Raw genomic sequence first — 8,112 nt, 5'->3', positions numbered from 1 at the left:
GGCTTTGGGATGGAGAGATCAATAGGTTAGCTGGCTAATACTTGTTTGGTCATAGGAAGCAGGTGTGTGTTGTATTAGAAGCAGTGGGGATTTGGTGGTGGCACTTTGAGGAGATGTTAGGATTGGCTCCTGGTGAATTAGCTATTCCCCTGAGGTCATTGTGAGGCTTATATCAAGAAAGCCTGGGAAGCTGGGCTCTGTTTGTTTCTGGCTATAGCAAGAGAAAGGGCTCTTGAGTCTTTGTGGTATTGGGCTGGTGGTTGTTAGTTTTTGGTGTTACTGTGCAAGGTGAGTGGTTTTGCTATGTATTTATTTTTAATCAAGAGAAGTTTGGAAGGGTTTTCATATTTTTTTTAAATAACTTTCAGAAATTTAAGTTTGTGAAAGCATAGGGTGAAGTTAAGGTTATTGTGAAATTCCTATTTGCTTTTGGTTGAGACAATTTTAAATTTTCTAACATCTATAGAAATGAGTCTCTTCCTCTACTTGTAGGATTCTGAAGAGTTGTGAAACAGATGATCACAGCTGTGACAGCTGGGTTCTGATTTTAGTGTATGAAACTCTTATTACTAAATACTGAAACTTTTTTCTCTAGGTCTCAAACCAGCAACAAGAAAGAGGATTTATATCCTGACTGAGCAGTTTCACTAGGATAACAAGGAAGAACCTACTCCCTCTCCTACTCTGTCCAACATGCTGGTGCTTCTGTCTCTGCTGGAGTGTAGAAAGCTGTGGTGCTGCTTGTGTTCTTGGGCTTCCCTCAGTGAACAAGGTGAGCTGAAGGTAAGTAGAGGGGAGATACAGGTCAAGGTTAGTGTGAGGCTTTGAAGGCTGGGATCAGTCTGTACAGTACTTGTGTTGGTCCCCTCTCTGTGGGAGTGGGGTGGTCATCACTGTTTTGCTTCCCTTGTCTCCTTCAGGTGCTGTTCTGAGAAGAAGATCGTGACAATGAGCACAGTCACTGGAGAGAGGATGCTGGTGGAGTAGCCAGTTGAGATCTTGTCAGAACAGTTTGTGGAAACCTTGGGCTTCTGTGCACAGAGCTGCTTCTTTTTATAAGGCTGGTCAGCAGTGGTGTTGATTGTTGAGTTAAACTACAGTGCAGTGAACAGAGCTCCCAGTCCCTGGCCATCTGAAAGCACAGTGTGGAGTGACAGGCTTGGAGAATTGTTCAGAGGAAGGTCACTGGGTGGCTAAAAGGATACCCACTGTGTGACCTGTTGATGCCCACCTGTAAGTATTGAAGTCTTGTGGTTTCAACAGCTGAAAGTGAAGAGATGCTGCAAGCAGTCCTTGAATTTCCTGGATGCCCATGCTTCTTGGAGCAGTTGCAAAGGTAGTGTCTAGAAGGACACTGTCCCTGGAGAAGAGGTGAATTTCACTCCTGTATCATGTTTTTCACTTGGAGTAGGTTAATTTTCCATATACGTGGCTTTTAATAACCAGTTCATGAGTATTGAGTGCTTTTTTACCCATTAGAATAGGCCCAGTGTTAGATTTTGGAAGCTTTTGGTGATTTTCTATCATGTTTGAGTGTTAAATATGAGGTGTAGGCCTTTTTGTGTTTTTTTTTTTCTCCTGACTTTCTTCTGGGTGCTGCACTTCTACACTGACATGCACTTGACTGGCTGTCATTCTTGCTCTCAAAAAGTGAATTACTGCTTTGTATTTGATTTATTTCATGGGTGCACACATGTAAGTAAATCACTTTGGATACACTGCAGTACAACAGTGAATTGGCACACTGCAGACTTCTTGCTGGTTAAGGCTCTGTGGAGACAGCATGACAGCCAGGTTCTCTTGATGGGTGTTGGCACAGAAACTGCTTCTCACAGGAGGAACTGCACTGGATCCCTCCCCTGTGGCAACAAGCATGGAGTGTGGGGTTTTCTCTTTGCTCTCTGCAGGGTTTTTTCCTGTTGGTTTGTCCTGGATAGGTGCTGCACTGTGAACATTTGTGCAGTTTAGTACAAAACTGGAGCTAGAAGTAAATCATTTTTTGTAGTGTAGAGGCTCAAAATCTAAATCTTTCTCCACTTCAGGTTCTCTGCTGTTGGAAGGGTTGACCAGGCCTTTGCTCCCAGAGGGATGACCTTTATTTGCCAGGAATAACATGCAGATGTGGCACACTGTAGACTGGGTGCTTTCTCTTCTGTGAAGATCTGCTTGAGGAGTTAAGTGTTTCTAAACCAATACAACAGCCAGGGCACCCAGTCAGTTGCTGAGTGAGTTCTCTACCAACCAGGAAAAGGGACCACGGGAGATCATGTGTGGGGCAGCTTTGGGCTTGACATCACTTAAGCATCTTTTAAAGGTAGGAACAGCTTCCTGTTCTGACTGATGGTCTTTACAGCAGCTTTGTGATGACTGTTTCCAGGAGCACCTGAGCCACCTGGCTGGTTGAGCCAAAGCTGACTGTTCCAGGTAGGAGGGGACCCTGATTTTAAAGCCTTCGTTTAGCCTGCAGCTGCTGGAGTTCTTTATAGGTTTTCTAGCCTTAATGGCAGTATTCCCCTAGCAGAAGCACTGGTTAATCAGGAAATGAGTGCCAAATATTGGAAGTGTTGTGCAAGCACTGGGAAAAAAATGGCTAAATTGTATTATGGTACCACTGGAAAAGAATCAGCAGTATGTAAGATTTATTTCATGGGTGCACACATGTAACTAAATCTTACATTGACTGAAATTTAGAAGTGAATTAAGTAAATTGTAAAACGGGGGAAACTATGCTCCTGTCTAGTGTAAGGCAGACTTCCTGATTTAACCCAGTGAGACAGTATTTTTCTAATTTCTTGCACTAAAAGCAATGCTGACTGGAATTGGTTGTGTACTGTGCTTTGTGAGAAGGGAGAGAGCAGTATGAAAACGTGCTTTTTCTGGAGGACTCCCTTGTTCTGGATATGTAATTGTGCTTTGTTTAGTACTGCATGGTTTGCCATTGGCTCCTGTGTATTGACTTGTGACTGTATAGGATACTATGGTAGTAAACCATTTCTATTTGGTTCAATTTTTAGAACACATTTAAAGGAGCTGAGTAGTGAATGTGAAGCTTAGTTTTACCAAACGTTTGTATATGTACAAGCTGTAATCTCTCTGATGGTAGAAAACATGATGTGGCTGGAAGGCTTAAATCTATATACAGTGGCCCAGCAATAGGGTTTTAGTGCTATCTGTGCTTTTGTATTTCAATTGTTTAAAATGTTGAAGCTCTAAAACCTTTCCCCTCATGGCGTTCCAGTCAAGGCTGCAGCTGTTAAATAATAAATATGGTTGTTGTTTTTGGTCTTGTACTGCTATGGAACCCAAATTTGGGGGGGGGACTTGAAATGTTCTTTATGTAAAACTGACTGTAAACGTACTGCAGCCTTAGGTGTGTTGACTTTTTTTAAGTGAATGTCCACCACTTTTTGATGGGATATACAACTTTACAAAATTCTAAGGTCAATTCGCTGTACTGTAAACTTGTTACTACTTTATTTGTAGAAGTACTGATAGTTTTTAGGTGAACATTAATTGAGCTTGTATGTACCCTAGGTCCACATGGAATACTGTAAATGGAATTAAGAAACATATTTCCTTGGTTTTAGGAATGTGGAGAATGTTAAACTTCTGTAAATTGACCTCAAGATCTGAGTATTTGTGGGGAGGGGGAAGCAAAGTCTTGCCTTAGGAAGCTTCCAAGCTGCTGTCAAGAAGAGAAGCAAGAGCATCTATGTCCTGGGTGAGCAGGGCAAGGACTTGGGTTATTGTTTCTGTTTGGGCCAGTAAGAGGCCAGTGGTTAAGGTTAGGATCAGTGATCAGTCAGGATTGGGGGTAGAGTTGAGTTGAACTGTACGTTTTGAGATGGATGCACTGAATTTGAATCTGAACTTAAATCCTTTTTGTTTTGCACTGCAAGTGAATTCCAGCAAGCTGGTGACAACTGTCATAATGGAATATTGCAACAGGATCCGGAGGTTCCCTGGAAATCTGCTGTGTCAATGGAACTATAAGGAAGCGGAAGGCTGTGCCTATTTTTCAGCTATTGCCTGAATCACTGACCTTGGCTGCTCTGTGATGGACAGTTTGGAGGAGTGTCTATCCACTTTAGGAGTCCATGATGCCATTCTGCTTGATGGCCCAGCTCTGAGTAAAGGAGGCTAGTTCTGTCCTGAGGCGAGGTGATCCACCTGCTCAAAGTTCTCATCAACCACAACTGTCAAACCTCTGCGTGAGGTGGGAATACTGGTGGTCGGTAATCCAATCATCTCACTGCCTGAAGTTCTTGGACCATAGCCTGCATCTTTAATGCTGATCTGCTTATTGCTCTTAACCCAATCAGTGCAACTTTTTGGCCAAGATAAAGGTGAGTTTGAAGGTAAGTAGAGGGGAGGTACAACTCAAACTCTTTTTATGAGGCTGGTCAGTAGTGGTGTTGATTGTGTTTGTAAATGAGACTAGTGCAATGATCGGTGCTTCCCAGTCCCTGGCCATCTGAAAGCACAGTGTGGAGTGACAGGCGTGAAGAATCCTGTTCAGAGGAAGCTCACTGGCTGGCTAAAAGGATACCAGCTGTGTGACCTGTTGATGTCCATTTGTGAGAATTTAAGTCTTCCACTTTGAAGAGTGGAAAGTGAGGAGATGCTGCAAGCTGTCCTTCTTGAAATTCCTGGATGCCTGTGGATCTTGGAGCAGGTACAAAGGTAGTGTCTTTTGACATGGTCCCTGGACCAGAGGTGGGTTTCACTCTTTTCCCATCATGAAGAGGTGCTTTTGGAGAAGGCTGTGTTAAGCTCTTGGACATCTTCAGATGGATAAGGTCATGCTTTAATGTGCTAAACGTTTTTTTTTTTTTCTTTTTGGCTATCTTCTGGGTTTTGTTCCCTGCTTGGGTGAAGCACTCCCACACTGACATGCACTTGACTGGCTGTCATTCTGGCTTAAATACTGAATATGTTTTGTATGTGATTTATTTCATGGGTGCACACATGTAAATAAATCACTTTGGATACACTGCAGTACAACAGTGACTTGGCGCACCAGCAGCCTCCTCCACTGCAGACTCCTTGCTGGTTATGTCTTTGAGGAGACAGCATGTCAGCCAGGTTCTCTTGATTGGTGCTGGACAGGAACTGATTTCCTCACAGGGGAGGAACTGCAATGGATCCCACCCCCTGTGGCACGAGCCCTGGACTGGGGGTTTTCTCTTTGCTCTCTGCAGGGTGTTTTACAGTTGGTCTGTGTTGGACAGATGCTGCACTGTGTCCATGTTGGAAGTAGAAATGCTGGCTTGTCTGTTTCTAACAAGTACAGAGGACTTGGTCTAAATTTCTCTCCTTTTCAGGCTCTCTGCTGCCAGAAGGGTTGACCAGGCCTTTGCTCCAGAGGGAGGATCTTTTATCACCAGGAGTGGAGAACAGATGGTGCTGGTCTCCGGGACCTTTCCATGAAGATCTGTTGGAGGAGTGGGGTGCTTGTTTCAAGACAAAGTCAACAGTAACATCAAAGGATCTAGTCAGGTGAGTGGGTCAGGTGAGTCCCTTTCCATCCAGGAAGAGAGATGGGGCATTTTGAGCATAATGAGCACACTGGGTACATGGGGTTTTAATCGGGTACATTTGGGTACTATGGGTATATGTTGGTTTATTTGGGTACATTAAGGTACATTAGTGTAGATTGCATATCACGTTAAATGGGGTACGTTGAGTATATTGGGCAGGCAGCTTTTGGTGTGTGCATGGGAGTTGCAGCATACAGTGCAGTACATCCTAAAAACACCATATATTACTCTTGACTTTTATCATTTTTTACACTTAAAATGGACTTGAAAGACCCTTTTGTCAGAGGAATGTAGGACAATCTGAAAGCCGTGCTTTATCTTTAGTTCATTTCACGGAGAATTGAATATTTGAGAATCTTTGATTTGGTCATTTTAACAGTTCTATTTCTTCTCTCAGTGTCCACGCTTTATAAGGCATTGGAAGAGAAGCAAGTGGATCTATGTCCTGGGTAAGCAGGCAAGAACATTCTGGGTTATTTTGTTTGGGTTTGTTGGGGTTGAGGAAAGGGATAAGTTGGTTAGCTGGCTGTTTTGAGAAGGATGAACCTGTAATTTGTAACTTGTGTACTTATGTTTTAAACAAGATAATAGAACTGAAGTTCTCCCCTGTGGTAGGAGCCCTGCACCGTGGGTTTTTGCTTTTGCACTCTTCAGGGTGGTTTTCTGTTGGTTTGTCCTGAAAAGGTGTAGCACTGAACATTATGGCGGTTTAGGTCAAAACTGGTGTTGGGAGTGGGAATGTTGGCTGGACCATTTCTGACTTGTGCAGAGGACTCAGTCCAGTTTCTTATTTTTTCTTGAGGTTCTCTGCTGTCTGGGGGATGACCAGGCCTTTGCTGCCAAGGGAGGACATTCACCAGGACTGGAGCCCAGATGCAGCAGACTGGGTAGTGGGTTCTGTCTGCCAAGATCTGCTTGGGGAATCATGTGCCTGTTCCAATTCCAGAAGCCAATGGACTCATCAGAGGAGCATCAAAGCTGCTTTAGAAGTTCCTAACAACAAAGGCAGAGAAAGGGAGGGAGGTCTTTGGTGGGTTAATTGTGGGCAGGAAAGAGGTTCAGGTGCTATTCGTTGTACAACAAGAGCTGCATGAAGCTCTAAGTGAATCTCTGCACACCTGCCTTGTAATGGCTGTTAGGACCATGGCTTGTAACTTCAGCACCTGAGCCACCTGGCAGGGAGGAGACAAAGTGACTTCTAGTGCTGGAATGGAGAAAGAGTTGGCAGTTGGTAACTTTGTAGTGTTTTGCACATTCTAAGCCATTTGAAAAGCAGAGTTTGAGAGACTCAAAGGTCATGCAATGATTTATTTGCATGGGTGCACACATGTATATAAATCTTGCATTGGCTGTAGAGTAAAACTGAATTGAGCACGTAAGGTAGAAATGAATAAAAGGAAAACTAATGCCATCCACTCACTTGGAAAAGAGGGATTGGTTTAGCTGAGTGCCGCTCTTTTTTGGTACCTGCACAGAAAGCCCTTTGTCATGGGAGGGGATTTCCTACAGAATGAGGTAGGAGAAAGATGGGGGTTGTTTGTTCTGTTTTGTGAGAAGAGATATGTAGTTATGTGGCTTTGTAAATTCTTTGCCAGAAAATGTCCTCATGTATTGAAAATCTATATTTTTGTTGGTGTGGGATGATTAAAAATGACTAAATGTACTGAGTCGGTTTTCTTTTGTTTCTTGTATGCTGATTGTGGTTGTGGTTGTACAAGGTGCTATATTGAGTATATACTGGCACTGGACCTGCTTTTCCCTACGTTTTATTTAGGTCACAATCTTTGGGTACATTTATTTGGGTACTCTTTGGGTACATTCCTCAGCATAGAGGATGTTTATAAGCAGTTTTAATTTTATTTTTAGTGATCTAAGCATTTGTATACATTCCTGTATTATGAAAACCTGTGGTATTTGTGGAGAAAATAGGTGAGCTTTAAGGTATATATTTTAGACATTGACGGTGTAAAACACAGAATTGAAATGCAGTTTGTGGTTTTTAAATGTTTTTAAATTGGCCACTGGGTGATTTGTGCATAGTGAAATAGTGTAGAAATGAATATGCACATTTATTCCCATTTGTTTATATGCTGGGGTGGCATTATGCAGGGGTGGGCCCAGTGTGGAGGTGGAGCCCTGGTAGAAGGGTAACCCCTTGTCTTTGTAGTACCAGGTGTCCTGGGTTCCAGCTTATGAGTCCCAGCTGGGCAGGTCCTATAAAGGCACACTGGACACCCTCTGAGAGGAGCAGAGCCACCCCTAGATGATTGTGTTTTTGCACCATCAGTCCTGCTGAGGATTGTACCTGTCTTAGGTTTTCATCTTCTGTTTTGCCTGTCCCTTTATGCCCTTTCACAGGGGCAGGCAAACGCATGCACCTTTTTATGCACTAACTTGTTATGCACAGACTGGACCCCACTGAATAGCAAATGTCCAGTCTGGTGACTGCTGTGATAGCAGTTTTTTCAACAAGCTGGACCCCATTAGATAGGTTAAGCCCAGCTTGTAGGTAACATGGCAGTCGCTTACTTTATTTTCTCACTTTTTGTATTGTTTTTGATCCCAGCTAACC

General features: G+C 43.3%; 2 long non-coding RNA genes across 2 annotated transcripts; both read left to right on the top strand.

The window, feature by feature from the left end:
• The first annotated feature begins 601 nt into the window (after window positions 1-601).
• Window positions 602-2,765, top strand: LOC148646475 (uncharacterized). Its single transcript, XR_015927621.1, has 3 exons — window positions 602-783; window positions 921-1,371; window positions 2,043-2,765. It is a non-coding gene; the product is annotated as an uncharacterized LOC148646475 (long non-coding RNA).
• Window positions 2,766-4,740: 1,975 nt separating this feature from the next.
• LOC148646474 (uncharacterized) lies at window positions 4,741-7,619 on the top strand. Its single transcript, XR_015927750.1, has 3 exons — window positions 4,741-5,499; window positions 5,938-5,989; window positions 6,343-7,619. It is a non-coding gene; the product is annotated as an uncharacterized LOC148646474 (long non-coding RNA).
• The last annotated feature ends 493 nt before the right edge of the window (window positions 7,620-8,112 follow it).

This window comes from Lepisosteus platostomus, chromosome 16 (genome assembly GCF_059453375.1).
Source record: "Lepisosteus platostomus isolate fLepPlt1 chromosome 16, fLepPlt1.hap1, whole genome shotgun sequence".
NCBI classification, from domain to species: Eukaryota; Metazoa; Chordata; class Actinopteri; order Semionotiformes; family Lepisosteidae; genus Lepisosteus; species Lepisosteus platostomus.
Note: the sequence above shows the minus strand (reverse complement) of the source record. Positions and strands in the feature narration are given on the sequence as shown.